The sequence below is a fragment of the Oryctolagus cuniculus genome, chromosome 3, assembly GCF_051225735.1.
Source record: "Oryctolagus cuniculus isolate XC-2025 breed Fujian yellow rabbit chromosome 3, ASM5122573v1, whole genome shotgun sequence".
In the NCBI taxonomy this organism is placed as follows: domain Eukaryota; kingdom Metazoa; phylum Chordata; class Mammalia; order Lagomorpha; family Leporidae; genus Oryctolagus; species Oryctolagus cuniculus.
Genome location: NC_142869.1, coordinates 27693692 through 27710788, shown reverse-complemented (window position 1 = coordinate 27710788; position 17097 = coordinate 27693692). Strand labels below are relative to the sequence as shown.

At 39.6% G+C, this 17097-nt stretch overlaps 1 protein-coding gene and 1 pseudogene across 4 annotated transcripts in view; one reads left to right on the top strand and one right to left on the bottom strand.

The window, feature by feature from the left end:
• ERBB4 (erb-b2 receptor tyrosine kinase 4) overlaps nt 1–17097 on the bottom strand; it is a 1252881-nt gene that overhangs the window by 528044 nt on the left and 707740 nt on the right. The gene's annotated exons all lie outside the window — the stretch shown is intronic.
• The window catches only part of LOC103348909 (very-long-chain 3-oxoacyl-CoA reductase pseudogene), a 70892-nt pseudogene that overhangs the window by 49007 nt on the left and 4788 nt on the right, over nt 1–17097 (top strand).

Below are 17097 nucleotides of genomic sequence, written 5' to 3'. Positions count from 1 at the left end.
GTATAAGTCATATCAGCTCAGAAATATCTGCTTCCAGATTCAGTTTCTACCTGAGAGGAATGTTTGCTATTTTACTTAAGTCACAGCTAATGTGTTGCCTTTCTTGTCACTAACAGCTAACCCTAATCTAAACTGATAGATGTGATAAAAACATTTTTTATATATAGAGAGAATCTTTCTCACTGTAGGCCATTACTCAGGCCTATCACTGGATGTTTTAAGAACATATTAGACAATGGTTTCTCATTAACTAAAAGTTTTCCTTCTATTCCAAGGATATTGCTATTATTCATGACATAAAAATATGGCTATTATTAATCAATCATATAACCGAAGAATATGAAATCTGATTCTGCAATTCAAAAGAAAATATTTTGACAGGAAATAAATACTTGAAGATAGCTAATAAGTAGTTAATACTCAGTATTTTGGAATTAAAGAATAGTTGTTAATATTTTTATTTAGATCATTTTCTTAATTTATTAAATTTATGGTGATAAGAAGGCATCATTGGGGCATTGTGATAGAGCAGATTAAGCCACAGCCTGTGATACTGGCATCCTACAGGAGCACCTGTTTGAGTCCTAGCTGCTCCTCTTCCAATACAGCTCCCTGCTAATGGACCTTGGAAAGTAGGGGAACGGTCAATTTCTCATCACCCAAACCACATTTATTTTCTACTTTCTTATATCTGTGTTGTTTCTAAGATATACCAGAGGAGCACCTGACCACCATCCCCCGCCACCACCAGCACCACCAAGTAAGAAATTATTTTAAAAGCTGGAAGATTTTTTAAGATAAAATTACTTTTAAACTGTATTATAGAAAACCCAAATAGTGATGATTTAACCTACTTACATAATTCTATTGATGAAAGACTCACACCTTAGTGAGGCTGCTAATTCAAATTTCGCAGAGGTTTAAATAGTGGAAATGAGTTGTAAATTGAAACTAAATTATATCTCCTCATAATTTCTACCCACCAGTCCTAAGTTCTGGCTTTGAAATAGCAAAGTACAAACACAGGGATTTCCATATGAGAAACTAGGCTATTCCAAGTTTCTCCATCATTTTCTCTTTAGTATTAAGCATCCAATAGTAGATATCCTGATTTCCTGATCCATTTAATCCTCCCTTTTGTCTCTTTGTTCACATTATTCCTATTTTAACTTTTCTCTAGGACTTCAAGGCTGTGTTATTTTTCCCATCTTAGCTATCCTCCTCTTTTTATCTCTAGTTTTGACATTCAAATAGCTATTCTGAACCGTGAAACTTGGCTCGGCTAGTTATTCCTGCATCTGGTTGTCCTGCCTACCTTTCCTGAAAGGCTGAGAGGAAAATGTACCCCCAAGTCAGTCCCTTGTTTTGTTTTCTCATCTGTATTTCTACATGTGGAGCTGCAAGTTTCGTTTCACTCTTCCGTCCTAAGTTTCTGAACCCAAACACCACTTTTCTTCAGAAAAGTAACATTGTACACAGGGAGAATTAAGACAGAAGTCATTTATTAATCAATCCTTTCTAGGAGTATCCATTCCAAGTATCCATATAAAAAATCAGAGTAATAACAATAATATAATTTCCTTCTTCCTAAAGTATAAAATACATTTCTGGAGGCAAAAAGAATGAAGAAATATCTTAATCCTACTTTATATAAATCTTTTTAGGCAATGGTTGACTATACACTTCCAACAGTATTTCAGTGTATTTATACTTTTAAGAGTTTTAATTATCTGCAATTAATCTTTAGAAATTATTACTGCATGTATAGCAATTTTGTTGAAGAGATATTTAAAATTAAAACTCCTTCAAAGGTAATGAGGCCTTAAACATCTCTTCAATTCCAATCTGACCACAATTATGCAAAGAAACTCTCTCATAAATCATAATTTGTTACGACAAATAAGAGAAGAGTGAAACTCATGTTTTATACCAGAGAGAGGTCAAAGGCTACCATCTCCTCTTCCAGGTCTGAAAGAAAGTCAATAAATGAATCTTTGAAGCTTTCTTCAGAAAACCTGGAGCTTTAGTAATAGAGGAAAAAACCTATTATGAAATTGTACTTATTAAAGAAAGCATAGAAAACAGAGCTACACAAACTCTGTAGAGAAAATAGACAACTGCTACAAATTTTTTAATGCCAAAGTGAGTTTCATCATCTCTGACATCCTTACACAGGGACGCAATGTTAGTGCAAGAATGTTTCATAAGGTGCTAAGACTCATGCTGCTACTTTAATATATGAAATTTACCTTTTTATATGTTAGAAAAAGTTAAAATCGGAGAACAAATTATGAATCAGAAAAACCCAATGATGGGACAATTAAATCATTTTTATAAATTTTCTATAAGTTGAATATTTTTATTAATTCATATTATAAAAAGATAAATAGGTGAAAATATATTTCTAGTTTATTTCCAAAATGATAAATTCTTTTTAAAAATTTTTTGACATTTGTATTTTCTGTTCCCTCTGCCTAGATATCCTCACAGGTGTCTGGTAGATCCTCCCCCTTTGTTTTTCCAGTTTGAATGCAAACATCCCTCTGTTCTTCCCATCTGTCCTATCTAAATTTCAAACTTCGGTCGGCACCGTGGCTCAATAGACTAATCCTCCACCTGCAGCACCAGCACACTGGTTCTAGTCCCGGTCGGGGCGCCGGATTCTGTCCTGGCTGCCCCTCTTCCAGTCCAGCTCTCTGCTGTGGTCAGGGAGTGCAGTGGAGGATGGCCCAAGTCCTTGGGCCCTGCACCCTCATGGGAGACCAGGAGAAGCACCTGGCTCCTAGCTTCAGATCAGCGCAGTGCACCAGCCACAGCACACCGGCCGCAGCAGCCATTGGAAGGTGAACCAATGGTAAAGGAAGACCTTTCTCTCTGTCTCTCTCTCTCTCTCTCACTGTCCACTCTGCCTATGAAAAAATTAATTAATTAATTTCAAACTTCACCAATCCACTAACTATTCACAACCTAACATTTTCTTTAGGGTTCCATGTATCTTCCCACTAAAATTCTGCAAACCAGCAGTTTTTTGTTTTTTTGTTTTGTTTTGTTTTCTTTACTTTTGTTTACCACTCTATTCTCAGTGTCAAGAAGAAACTCAAAAGACACTTGCTAAAATGAAAAATTTAGGAAGGAAACCTAGAAATACTTATTTGTCAATCATAATCAGTTTCTAATTATAAATGTGAGATGTGCACAGTAAAAAATAAACAAGTTCCCATTGATTTTTAAAAAGAGCCTTGAATTTTAAATGTATGGAATAAAAACATGAAGTCATACTAATAGGAAAACAATTATTAGGAATTTTAGAAGTTCAATATGGCATCTTAGGAATATGGTGTTGTTAATAAATTTTGAGAGGCATGTAACAAGTGAAAGAAAAGCCATAATATTAATTTTAAAAAGTCTTACTTTGGGATTGGCATTGAAGTTTAGTGGGTGAAGCCACTGCTGTGCCACCTGCATCACATATGGACACTGATTTGTGTCCTGGCTGCTCCACCTCTGATCCTGTTTTTTTCTAATATGTCTGGCAAAGCAGTCTACGATGGTCCAAGTACTATACCCGTGAGGGAGACCCAGATGAAGCTCCTGGATCCTTGTTTCAACCTGGCACAGCCCTAACCATTACAACCATTTGGGGAGTGAACCAGCAGATGGAAGCTATCTCTCTATCTATCTATCCTTCTCTCTGTGTAACTCAGATGTCCAAAATAAATAAATCTTAAAACAAAGAACAAACAAAAGTTAACTTCAGCCCATGTGCTTCTTTTATTCTGATATCAGTTGGTCATTCAGAGTGCTCCATTTCTTTCATGGACTCAACAACATCTTGCACATGGAAGGCAGTTGACATTGTCACTCACTTTATAGATGTTACATATGAAGATTCACCACAACTGCTTAGTACAACATATAAAGATGTAATTTCTTCCTATCATTCTCTATTCCAGTACTGTCTATACGCAACTTTACACTTAGCCAATTATTGGCTTTGACTCTTAAACTTATTATTTGGATGTGGTGTATTGATTTTTATTTTAAAAATTCCTTATGTATTCTGATGAGCAAACACATTTTTAAATACTTATTTGTAATACAACCACTCCCCTGAGCCATGGAAATCAAGACAAAATATAAAACATCCTGGATTCGGATTAGTGAGGAGTTGGAAGAAATAAGATCTCTCTCTTTCTCTGTTACACACACACACACACACACACAAACACACCATACAGATAAGATAAACAACAGGAAGGAAAATATGTTAGTTTTTAGTGAATGAATCTGTTTAACTCAAATACCATACTGAATGACTATACTGTACATGTATGTATATTATATACATAAAATCTAATATATATACATTAACACATTCTCAAGATTAATAAGATAACATTTGTCATCATATGCAAACAATTGCATTTATGTGTTTATTATATTCTATTTATACAGGTTTAATTTGCTAAATATATTTCATAAACCAGTGATGAATGGTGATGCAGTTTTTATTATTTAAAAATTTTATTGGTAATATAATGCAGCTGGTAAAGCCATCTGCAGTGCCAGCATTCTATATGGGTGCTAGTTTGAGACCTGGCTGCTCCTCTTCCGATCCAGCTCTCTGCTATAGCCTGGGAAAATCAATAAAAGATGGGCCAAGTCCTTGGGTCCCTGCACGTTTGTTGGAGACCTAGAAGAAGCTCCAGGCTCCTGGTTTCAAATAGGCTGAGCTCAGGCCACTGAGGCCATTTGGGGAGTGAACCAACAGATCCAAGATCTCTCTCTCTCTCGCTCTCTCTGTCTTTGTCTCTCTCTCTCTCTCTCTCTCTCTCTCTCTCTCTGCCTCTGTGTAACTCCACCTTTCAAATAAATAAATAAATAAATCTTTAAAATATTTTTATTCATATAAAAAGAATGGACTTTATGCAAAATAATAGAAACAGTTCCAAGAAGACAACCAAATTTCCTACTCCCATGCTCCCCCCAATCCCTTCACTTGCTCTCCTTCCTTCATCATTTTTGTAAAGGCATAATTTTAAAGGATTCTACATTCACAAGCTTAATTCACCACAAATCAAACTATTCAACACTTAAAAAGAAGGAAGACCTTTCCACAGGAATATACATAAGGACTAAAAATGGCAATCGTAACCAAAAGAATCATTTTATTCCTAGATTTTTTTTGATATTTTACATTAAATACCACATGTCAGAGAAAACATGATATTTGTCTTTTGGGGACTGGCTTATTTCACTAGGGATAATGGTTTCCAGTTGCATCCATTTTGTTACAAAAGATAGGATTTCATTCATTTTTATGGCTTAGTAGTATTCCATAGTGCATATATATACACCACATTTTCTTTATCCACTTATCAGATGATGAACAATTGGGTTGATTCCATATCTTAGCTATTGTGACTTGAGCTGCAATAAACATGAGGGTACAGCTAACTTTTTCATATGCTAATTTCATTCTCTTTGGGTAAATTCTCAGGAGTGGGATGGCTGGGTTATATGGTAAGTCTATTTTGAGATCTCTGATCTATCTCTAAACTGTATTCTACAATGCTTGTATTAATTTACATTCCCAAAAACAGTGAGTTTGATATATCTTCCCCACATCATTGCCAATACTTATTGGTTTTTAATTTTTGGATGATAGCCATTCTAACTGGGGTAGAGTGATAGCTCATGATGGTTTTTATCTGCATTTCTCTGGTGGTTAGTGATCCTGAACATTTTTTCATGCGTCTGTTTGTCATTTCATCCTTTGAAAATTGTTTGCTCATGTCCTTTGCCCATTTCTTCACTGGACTGTTTGTTTTGTTGTTGTTGAGTTTCTTGAGTTCTTTATAGTTCTGAATATTAATCCTTTAGCAGTTGCATAGTACACAAATAATTTCTCCCATTCTATCAGTTGCCTCATCATTTTGAATGTTTCCTTTGCAGTGCAGAAGCTTCTTAGCTTGATGTAATCCCATTTGTCTATTTTTGTCTTAATTGCCTGTGGTTCTAGGTTCTTTTCTAAGAAGTTTTTGCCTATGCCATTATCTTGCAATTTTCCCAATGCTCTCCTCTAATAACTTGATCATATCAGGGCATAGATTTAGACATTTGATGCATCTTGATTTGATTTATGTTTAAGGTGTAAGGTAGGCAACTTGTTTCATACTTCTGCATGTGGGATCCAATTTTCCCAGCACCATTTATTGAAGAGATTACCCTTTATCCAGGGATTGATTTCAATTTATTTGTCAAATATTTGTTGGTTTTAGGTGTGTGGATTAATTTCCAGGGTTTATCTTCTGTTCCATTGGTCTATATGTTTATTTTTGTACAAATATGTGACTCTTTTGATTATAACTGCCACGTAATATGTCTTGAAATCTGGTATTGTGATGCTTCTAGCTTTGCTTTTGTTGTATAGGATTGCTTTATCTATTCAGGGTCTCTTATGCTTCCATATGAATTTTGTTATCTTTTTTTCTAGATCTGAGAAGAATATCATTGGTATTTTGATTGGGATTGCATTGAATATGTAAATTGCTTTGGGTAGTATGGACACTTTGATGATACTAATTCTTCAAATTCACAAACATGGAAGATATTTTCCATTTATAATTTCCATTGTAGATATCTTTCACCTCCTTAGCTAAAAGTATTCCAAGGCATTTAGATATTTTTATAGCTACTCTAAATTGGACTGACCTTACAAGTTGTTTCTCTTCCATGGAATTGTTTGTGTACACAAAATCTATTGATTTTTCTGTGTTAACTTTATATCCTGCAACTTCACCAAACTCTCTATGAGTTTCAGCAATCTCTCAGTTGAGTCTTTTGGTTCTCCTATATATAGAGTCATATCATCTGCCAACAGAGATAGTTTGACTTTCTCTTTTCCAATTTGTATGACTTTGATGTCTTTTTCTTGTCTAATGGCGCTGGCTAAATCTTCCAGGTCTATATAGAATAGTAATGGTGAACATGGGCATCCTTTTCTGGTTCCTCATTTTAGTGGAAATGCTTCCAACTTTTCCCCATTTAATATGATGGTAATGCACAGTTTGGAAAAAAAAATAACTGCAAATGAGGTTTGAGTCTTATGGAATGCGTGAATTTAGCTCAGGCTTCTGACATCATTCAATGAAACTGAATTTCTGCTGATAAATCTGCAGTAGTCATAGGAAATTGGAGTGGTCATAAAATACTGAGCATAAATGGTACTTTAATTTTCAAAAAAGAAGGAGAAAAGGTATCTTTGATGAAATAAATTATTGGATAATAATTTAAGATATCGATAATTTTAAAAGTCATTTGTATAAACAGAAAGGAAGTAGTAATCACTAGTGTCCAAGTGTCGCTCCCCCTCTTCGTGGAGAAACAACACAGGACCCTGCGCTGTTCTTTCATCTGCTCGGCCCTCCCCGGGTTTGCTGCTGGTTCTTCCCGGGTTGGCTACTGTCCCTTCCACCTCCGTGGAAGGGCGGTTCCCCCTGCCACTTTCCCCACTTCCGCGGGGGAGCGGCACACCGCCGGCCGGCTCTCTCGGGGACTGCTCAGGTGTTCCTCAGGTGTTCCTGGTGCATGTTGTCTCTCTCCTCCTTTATAGTCCTCTTCCACCAATCCCAACTCTGCTACCCACACGCCGAGTATGCTGCTCTCCTCCAATCAGGAGCAGGTCCTGCTGTTTATTGGTTGAACTGGAGGCAGCTGTGTAGAAGCTGTTTCCTCCCTTCTCAGCGCCATATTGTGGGAGAGCAGATGCATAGAATAAGTCTTAATTCCAGTAACTTAGTCTAGTCCAAGTTGCTCCCAGTTGCTCCCCACATCCAAGGTAATCTCTGTTAAAATTAATGAAATAAGACTAACTCAGTAACTAGTTGCTAAGCCAATATATTGAGGATACACTGTATAATTTTGAAAGGCATAGGAAACAAAGGGCCATTTATTCCTATGACAGCGATAACATGACATGGTCATTAACTCTTTCCCTTTTCTGCAAGGCATACAAACAGACTATATTTCCTAATCTCCCTGGCAGTTAGGTGGGTCCATGTGACTAAGTTCTGGCCAGTTGAATTTAAGTTGGAAATGATACACACTACTTTCAAATTTGAATTATCTTCTATTCTCTTCTGTGTAACCAAGTCTCCTTTCCTGACCACTCTCAACTCCTCATTGCAGCAATGGTCCTTTCTTTATAGTTTATCAATTGTTCCTTCCCTATTGATTATTCATAAATAAGCATTCAGATACAATGCAACATTATCCATATAAATACATCCATATCTTTCATCTCTGACTCTGTCTCTATATTTGTCTTTATTTTATAAGACAATTCTTCGACAGAATTGATAATGATTATGTATAAAAGATTAGAGATAAAACATTATGTTTGGCTGGCGCTGTGGCTCACTAGGCTAATCCTCCGCCTTGCGGCGACAGCACACTGGGTTCTAGTCCCGGTCGGGGTGCCAGATTCTGTCCCGATTGCCCCTCTTCCAGGCCAGCTCTCTGCTGTGGCCAGGGAGTGCAGTGGAGGATGGCCCAAGTGCTTGGGCCCTGCACCCCATGGGAGACCAGGATAAGTACCTGGCTCCTGCCATCGGATCAGCGTGGTGCACTGGCCGCAGTGCGCCGGCCATGGCGGCCATTGGAGGGTGAACCAACGGCAAAAGGAAGACCTTTCTCTCTGTCTCTCTCTCACTGTCCACTCTGCCGGTCAAAAAAAAATTATGTTTTATCTCTAATCTTTTACTGTCTCTTGAATCTCTCCTAATCTGTTTTATTATACTTGCCATCAAATGGCTCTTTGGGGTCACAAATTGCCTTCATATTGCTGAACTCTGTGGGGAGCAACTCGGACTATACTGTTACTGGAATTAAGACTTATTCTATGCATCTGCTCTCCCACTGTGGGGAGCAACTCGGACTATATTGTTACTGGAATTAAGACTTATTCTATGCATCTGCTCTCCCACAATATGGCGCTGGGAGAGGAGAAAATAGCTTCTACGCAGCTGCCTCCAGTTCAACCAATAAACTGTAGGACCTACTCCTGATTGGAGGAGAGCAGCATACTCGGCGTGTGGGCAGCCGAGTTAGGATTGGCGGAGGAGGACTATAAAGGAGGAGAGAGACGGCATGCACCAGGAACATCTATGGGGAACATCTAAGGGGAACACCTGTGCAGCCCCCGAGAAGAGCCGGCCGGCGGTGTGCCGCTCCCCTGCGGAAGTGGGGAATGTGGCTAGGGGGAACTGCCCTTCCACGGAGGTGGAAGGGATAGTAGCCAACCCGGGAAGAACCAGCAGCAAACCCGGGGAAGGCCGAGCAGACGAAAGAACAGCGCAGGGTCCTGTGTCGTTCCTCCACGAAGAGGGGGAGCGACATAATGGTGCCGTGACTCGGATATGAAGCCTAGGCAGGGCTCAGTGTTGCTCCTCCACGAAGAGGGGGAGCGACATAATGGTGCCGTGACTCGGATAGGAAACCCAGGACGGATTAGGAAACCTGACTCGGATAGGAAACTTAGGAGGGAAGAAACGGGAAGAAGTAGGAAAATACCGGAGAGAGAGACTAGCAAAGAGCCTACCTAGGTGCCGGAAGAAGCTATTGAAAGCCTAGGCATAGACTCGGATATGGACTGTGGGAAAGAAGTTAGGATTGAAAGCGAAAATGAAAGCTTTCATAGACTCGGATGCGGACTATGGAGGGGAAGCTAGGAGATTGAAAGCGAAAGTGAAACCTGGAGGAGGCTTGGACTCGGATACGGACTGTGGGAAAGAAGTTAGGATTTAAAGTGAAAGCAAGAAGAAACTTAGACTCAGATACGGACTGCAGGTTGAAAGTGAAAGTGAAACCTATAAGAAACTTAGACTTGGATACGGACTGTGGGGAGAGGCCAGGAGAAATGAGGGAGGAATATTGTTGGAAGAAAACTTAGGGAAACACACCGGGTAGAGAAAAATGTTAGGGAGGATGAAGCCGCGAGTGCAGGCCAAGCCATCTTGGAATTCTTCAAGTCACCCTGGGGAGCAAGAGGCGAAGATCTGGAACCAGAGGCAGAGACGTGGGCCGCCAGGATTCGCCAGGTTAGTCCGGGGAACTTGGACTGAATGCCGGTGGTGGCGGAAACATTCGCGGAAGCCGCCGCGTGCAGAGAGAGCACGGGGCATTGGCGCGAGGCCGTGGTGCGGGCGCGAAGTGCGTGGAGACCGCGGAGCGTGCGCGCAGAGCCGGGAACCCGCCGGCGGGGCGAGGCGCCAGGAAGCCGCGCAGAGCTGTGAAGCCGCCGCGGGGCGGGCGCCGGCGGGGCGAGGCGCCGGGAAGCCGCGCAGAGCCGTGAAGCTGCAGCGGGGCAAGGTGCCGAGAAGCAGCCTCGGGGCGGGCACCGCCGGGAAGCCACAGGGATAAGAGAAACAGAAGTTTAGAAGTAAAGTGAGAGAAATAGGAATGCTGGAAGATGGAAGTAGAATGGGAGAAATAGGAATGCCCGGACATAGAGAAATAGAGAAATAGAAAGGCCTCCCCACAACATGGCAATTAGAAAGCTTGGATTCGGTCTGCCCGATAAGTGAGGCGATGAGCACCTGCGGCGGCTAGCAGCTTATGCGCCGCAGGTCACCGAAGACAGGCACGAATTAACATCAGTAAGGCCTCCCCACAATACAATTAGGAGGCTTGGATTCGGTCTGCCTGATTAGGCGGTAAGCACCAGCAAGCAGCTCGACCAGAGTATGAGCTGCAGGTCACCGAAGATAGGCACGAATCAACACCAATAAGCCTCCCCACAATATGGCAATGAGAAGGCTTGGATTCGGTTTGCCTGATTGTTAGGGCTTGTAAGCCCCTGCAGGCAGAGCAGAGCATGCGCTGCGGGGCACCGAACACAGGCACGCATCAGCGCCTAAAAACCTCCTCACAACATGGCGAAGAGAGGACCTGGATTCGGTTTGCCTGATTGATAGGACTTGTAAGAACCTGTGGCAACTCTAGCAAGCAGAGCAGAGTGTGTGCCACGGGACACCGAAGACAGGCGCGTATCAACGCCAAAAAATAAAAAGAAAGGGGGATCTGTGGGGAGCAACTCGGACTATACTGTTACTGGAATTAAGACTTATTCTATGCATCTGCTCTCCCACTGTGGGGAGCAACTCGGACTATATTGTTACTGGAATTAAGACTTATTCTATGCATCTGCTCTCCCACAATATGGCGCTGGGAGAGGAGAAAATAGCTTCTACGCAGCTGCCTCCAGTTCAACCAATAAACTGTAGGACCTACTCCTGATTGGAGGAGAGCAGCATACTCGGCGTGTGGGCAGCCGAGTTAGGATTGGCGGAGGAGGACTATAAAGGAGGAGAGAGACGGCATGCACCAGGAACATCTATGGGGAACATCTAAGGGGAACACCTGTGCAGCCCCCGAGAAGAGCCGGCCGGCGGTGTGCCGCTCCCCTGCGGAAGTGGGGAATGTGGCTAGGGGGAACTGCCCTTCCACGGAGGTGGAAGGGATAGTAGCCAACCCGGGAAGAACCAGCAGCAAACCCGGGGAAGGCCGAGCAGACGAAAGAACAGCGCAGGGTCCTGTGTCGTTCCTCCACGAAGAGGGGGAGCGACAAACTCATTAGATTTCTCTTTTCAGCCTCATCTTAGCTGATTTATCATGAAGAACTGTTCAGTGTTCACTGGCTTTCAAACTACTGCTGTCTTCATTTTCCTCATATCAACTTCACTACTTTATTCTTCATTAATATTTTCACTTTATCTCCATACTGTTAGTATGCCCCAAGACCAGTCACTACATTACGTCTTCTCTGCCTTCACTCCCTACCTAGGTATCCTCACCAATTTCTCTGACTTTAAATACCAAATACACATACGTTACTGACAATCTATATGTCTAGCCCAGATCTTTCACTTGATAAATCTAATCACTTCCTGAACAGCTTTGTCAGTGTAATAGTCACATTTAACAATCCAAAATTCTTATTTCTACCTTTTCTTCAAGGATTCTGTCATTTACACAAAGTAGCCAGGGTGGTCTTTTTTAGCATTTATAGTTTTGAGAGGTTTGAGATGATTGAAAATAATATACAGAATAATCCTTTATAAGGATTATTGTCATTTTACAAATGACAATGGGACCTTATTATTTCTCTGAACTTCACATGTATGCCATTTGCTCTATGTTTGAAAACATTAAAAAGATTGTTTAACATAGTACAGAAATTGTGGAAGAGAGTATGGAGATTCCTCAGAAATCTGAAAATAGATTTACCATATGACCCAGTCATCCCATTCTGGGGAATGTACCCAAAGGGAATGAAATCAGCATATGGAAGAATATCTGTACTCCATGTTATTGCAGCTCAATTCATGATAGCTAAGATATGGAATCATCCCAGATTTTCATAAACTGATGACTGGATAAAGACAAAGCAGTATATATATATATACACACACACACACACACACACACACACACACTATGGAATACTACTCAGCCATAAAAAGAATGAAATCCTCTTTTTGCAAAAAAAATGCATTCAACTATAAACAATTTTACATAGTGAACTAAACCAGTCCCGAAAAGACAAATACCATACATTTTCCCTGATATCTATTAACAAACAGAATACTAAAAATGCAATGTTTATGAGTGAAATTAACATTTTAAGATTTGATTATTGCTTAGAGCCCTTGTTTCTACTCTTGAGGAAGTGGTTTTTTTTGCATACTATTTGTTGAATTCTTAATGGATTAAGCTTATTATTATAAAATAAGCTCAAAGTATATCATTGTAAAAATTAAAAGAAAGAATAAGAAAGGAAGGAGGAGGGAGGGTGGAAGTGTAGGCAGGAGGAATGTGCATTAGCAGGATACTGGATCAGAAATGGAGCAGCCAGAACTCAAATTGGGACGCCAGCCAAACAGGTGGAAGCTTAACCCCACTGCACCACAATTCTGGCCTCGTATCAATATTTTTAAAAGAGTTATCCCATAGCTTAAAAGGCTTAGGAAATTATACTATAATTTTTATTTCTAATTTCTTTAAACTATATCTTTTTTGTGTGATACTTCCAATCTTCTCCTGCATTAAATCTTTTGGAATAAAGTTTGTTCTAAGTTCAGTTACTTAGATAAAATAGATAAAGAGAATGCCTAATGACTGGATTAAATATGCTTTTGTATTGGTGTCGCTCCCCGTCTTCATGGGGGAACGACACAGGACCCTGCGCTGTTCTTTCGTCTGCTCGGCCCTCCCCGGGTTTGCTGCTGGTTCTTCCCGGGTTGGCTACTATCCCTTCCACCTCCGTGGAAGGGCAGTTCCCCCTGCCACATTCCCCACTTCCGCAGGGGAGCGGCACTCCGCCGGCCGGCTTTCTCGGGGGCTGCACGGGTTCCCTTAGATGTTCCCCATAGATGTTCCTGGTGCATGCCGTCTCTCTCTTCCTTTATAGTCCTCCTCCGCCAATCCCAACTCGGCTGCCCACACGCCGAGTACGCTGCTCTCCAATCAGGAGCAAGTCCTACAGTTTATTGGTTGAACTGGAGGCAGCTGTGCGGAAGCTGTTTACTTCTCTCCCAGCGCCATATTGTGGGAGAGCAGATGCATAGAATAAGTCTTAATTCCAGTAACAGTCTAGTCCGGTTTGCTCCCCACATATTGGTGTTTCTTTTATACTTAATGCATGCCTTTAGCACCAAAGAAATAGGAAGTTACCTGAAGTTCATGGCCAGTGATATTAAAGAGGCATAATAGGTTTTCTTTCTGTGTCTATAGTTATAAATGTAAGTTACAACATAACTGACAGAAGTAATTTGTAAAGGAGTATTTCTGAAGCTATTTATCTAACATCTATTCAAAAAGCATTTTCTGTACTTAAGTTGAGATAACCATAGAAATTAGCTAACCTTTCATGACACAGTGATATAAAAATCCATTACTAGTTTTAAAAAATGCACTACTTGACTGGCAATTCTAATAGCAAACAACTATCCCAGATTTTCAGGATCATTAAATTAAAAAATGATAAGGAAAGAAAATCATTAACTAATTTATATTTTTCTCCTAATGGGAATAGAATTAGTAATTACTTTTGCTGTTGAAATATCCTGTAGTCAGTCACTCATGTCGAAATAGCATGCCTATCATTCAAGGTATGGGATCTACTAACCTTAAGTTACAAAAGTATTTATAGACTAGTAATTAAAGCATGCAGTATGGACTCAATATTTAACAATCCGGACCGTTATTCTCACATTTCTTTTTCCTGCGTGCATTTGCCTTTTTCCTTTTATATATTTCAATCACGTCTGTCCCAATACTTTATCATTTTTTAATGTTCCTCTTATAAAGTAATATATTAACCAATTTTTGACATATGAAAAGAGAGAAGTATGGGAAAAGCTTGTATATCCAACACATTCATTCAACAATTGTGAGTGCACGAAAGTTATTATGATCAGCCATTACAACTCAAATGCATTATTTACTTCGCAGAACAACTTATAAGCACAAAAAGCACTAACTCCTGTAGCATTTCAGGCCACAGTTTAAAGCTGTGAAGCTGTCTTCACTTCATCTCCCTATTTCATCAGAGGCGTAGTAAACTACCTGCTTTATTAACCTTACATTTTCTTTCAGTTCTAAATTATATTTTAACTTTAGACAATGTATCTACAGTAACATTTCATAATATATTTATTATAGGTTTTATATATGGTCAAAGAGCAAGTTAATAGACTGTTCATTTAAATAGGAATTATGAAATCAACCACAAACTTTAGAATTTGCATAATGATAATTTCATTTTAAAAAGATTTGTAAAAATGCACAGTATTATAAGTTACAATTTTTGAGTTGATGAAAAATTTGTCTGCATCTTCACTGGAGAATTTTCAAGAAGGGCCCAAAGTAGGAGAATTTATCAATATGATCCCTTAAAGAGAAGAGAATATCACTGATAGCTGGAGTCTACTCAAAGCATCATTTATTTTTCTTAATTATACAATGCTATGTCCCTAAGCATTGAAAATTGTTTTTGTCAGATTAATGTACATTTCTTGATTGGCAACCAATCAAATGCTACATTATTAGTGAAAAATTCTATCTAGAATTTGAACAAACAGAAATGTGAATTTAATAAAACTTATAAACCTATATTGTCAATTTCAAGCAAGCTCTTGGGACGCTTCTCTTGTAATAACCAGACTGCAACTTTAGCACATCCCCCCGCACCAGCAGACAAGCTGTCCTACACCTATTCTTACAGAAGGGGCTGCTCGGCACTCACCAAGCCCAGACCTCAGCTTCCCACTGCAAGCTGCATCTCAAATATAAACTCCTGAGAGCGTCCTGCACTGTAAAGTGATGCCTAAACATAAGACACATTTAAGAAGGCAAACTTCAAAAAAAGTAAGTGGCTCTTGCATTCTCAGTTAGAAATTCTCTTCATGCTAGCAGGGATTTCTGAGTGCACCAACACAGAGAAAGCAGTTGTTCCCATGTCTTAATATAGCACAGACCGAACATTTAACTTTCATGCTGCCCAGCCAGAGTCTAATTACTATTTTATGTTTAATCTATCTCTCTCTCCCCCTCCCCCGCCCCATCTCTCTCTCTCTCTCTCTCTCTCTCACACACACACACACACACACACACACACTGTTTTGCATTTCTCATAATAGAGGAAAACATAGATGAAAATAAAACAAATTCACTGCTCTTTAAAAGTATAAACCAAGAGGAGAAGTTGTTTCAGGGATCTTTTTAAAAATGATCACCTCAGACTAGCCAAACTGAATTTTTCTTTTAAAGAGCAGTTCCTTCAAAGTAACTCTATTTTAAGTAATTACCCTTTAGTAAAAGGTTTTGTGACTCTCGATTATTCATGCCGAGGGATAATTATATTTTCTAATCCTAGTGTTATATTTAGCTACTTACTAAGGCTCTGCAGAGGACATGAACTCTTAGGGCACTGAGAATAACTGTGCATCCCCAGATCTGTCACATGTCCACTGTTCCTAAGTAACTCTGTTTATTTACTAGATACTGGCAATGCCTCCTCTCGAAAATATAAATATTCATTTCCTAAAGTTTAATCAGCAGTGTTGTTTTACATAAAGTGGCATTTTCTAGTTTCCTGAGGAATATTTACAGGTCTGTTTTCTCCTCCATTTCAAAGCAATATAATAGGAATCAAGAATATCCTCTAAACAACCTCTCAAACCTGCACTGGAACAGCTATGTGCTGAAAATATAAGTCTTTAAACTTGATAGGAGCACATTTATCCCTTTCACTGTGACTAGGATAAGCAAAATACAGATATCAATATTTAAACAGTTCAGTTGGTTTTATAAATTTTATATACACAATTTTTCTTTTTTGAAAGATATTTACATTTCTTTCTTATTTTTCTATCATTCCAGCAAGCAACATAGCATAGGCTTTCCTTATGGAGTGTAAGGATCACGTCCTTAATGCTACAAGCCTAGTGTGCATTTTACTAGACCTGTGACTTCATGTAAGTAGTTATATTGTTATTCTGAAAGTCTTTTTCTTGAACATGTAATGTCATTTTTCCTAACTTTCAAAATAAAGACTACATTCAAGAAATGGGCATTTTTCTGTGATACAGAAAAGATCATCTGGTAAGCAGATGTATCAGAGACCCCTTCTGTAAACATGACAGGTGCCCAGTGTTACACTGCGTGCAGGCACTGGGCCTGGCAGCAATAGTCAGTGGCCTGCTGGTGGAGCCCACAGAGTCAGGGAGAGGAGCACTCCTAATTTCCTTCAGTAAGCATGCACCACCTGGGGAAATTTCTCATCCAATGACTACCAAAGGATAATGGGGACGTTAACAGTGCTTTTTGCCGTGGCTACCTCACAACGTGCACATTATCCCACTCCAACATGCATCTGCGATGTTTTCCAACATCAGCATCTCCAAGGTGTAGGAATCACACGTTACTGGGGGATTTATTGCTATCTGCACATCTGGTATTTTTGGAATTGTCAAAGAAAATTGACAACCTAATAACTTTTTCCTACATTTTATCATCCTTGATATTAGAACTCCA